The sequence below is a fragment of the Salvelinus sp. IW2-2015 genome, unplaced genomic scaffold, assembly GCF_002910315.2.
Source record: "Salvelinus sp. IW2-2015 unplaced genomic scaffold, ASM291031v2 Un_scaffold4978, whole genome shotgun sequence".
NCBI classification, from domain to species: domain Eukaryota; kingdom Metazoa; phylum Chordata; class Actinopteri; order Salmoniformes; family Salmonidae; genus Salvelinus; species Salvelinus sp. IW2-2015.
The window spans coordinates 84,761-85,884 of NW_019946246.1; positions in this window are offsets into that span (position 1 = coordinate 84,761).

Sequence of the window (1,124 nt, forward strand, 5' to 3'; positions counted from 1 at the left end):
ATATCTGAGTGGGCAAATCATATCCTTTAGTTCAGGTGCTCGTAAGATGTAGAAGGCTCAAGTAAATTCGTTGGAGAATGAAATCAGAGATCTGGAAAATGAACACAGTGTAACATTTGARGACTCAACTCTACAAAAATTAGACTCAAAGTGATTGGAATATAACACCCTGACGACCCATAAAGCAGAAAATGCTCGTAGGAGAACAAAACAAAACTACTACGAACATGGAGATAAAGCAGGAAYGTTGCTTGCTTGGCAGATAAGACGAGAGGATGCTAGTAGAGTTATTAGCTCTATTAAGCTACCCAATAACAGTTGTTCACAGTCCTGAGGAAATTAATCTAGTCTTCAGGGAGTTTTATGAAACATTGTACAAGTCTGAAGGGGATGCCTCTGCCACAATGCATGAGTTTTTGAACAAACTCAATGTACAAACTTTAACTGATGAGGATAGAGAGTACTTGGAGGAAGAGATTACATCAGAGGAAATTAGGGAATCCATTTACAACACTGCTGGGGTAAAATCACCAGGGTTAGACGGATTCCCTATTGATTTCTATCGATCCTTTTTACCCAAACTAATTGAGCCTCTTTGCAGTATGTTTAATTATGCCATAGAGACAGAAAAGCTCCCAGACACACTTGAACAGGCACTGATCACAGTTTTGTTCAAACCTGGGAAAGATCCTCTGCTTTGTGGGTCGTATAGACCAATATCTCTATTGAACACTTCATATAAGATTCTTGCAAAACTCATAGCTCTTAGACTGAATAAGGTTCTACCGGACTTGGTTGATATGGACCAAACAGGCTTTGTAAGAAACCGCTCATCTCCTGATAATATCAGAAGATTATTTAACATCATGCGTTATGTAGAGAATGACCAAGAATCTGTAGTGGCGGCTTCATTAGATGAGTAAAAAGCTTTTAACCACATAGAATGGAACTACCTGTTTTAAGTTTTACAGATGATGAATATTGGACCTAAGTATGTAGGTCTGATTAGATTACTGTACAATGTCCGGTAGCTCAGATCCTGACTAATGGAAACGTTTCCTCACAGTTCTCCCTATCACGTGGCACAAGACAGGGTTGTCCCGCTAGTCCTCTCCTTTTGTCTT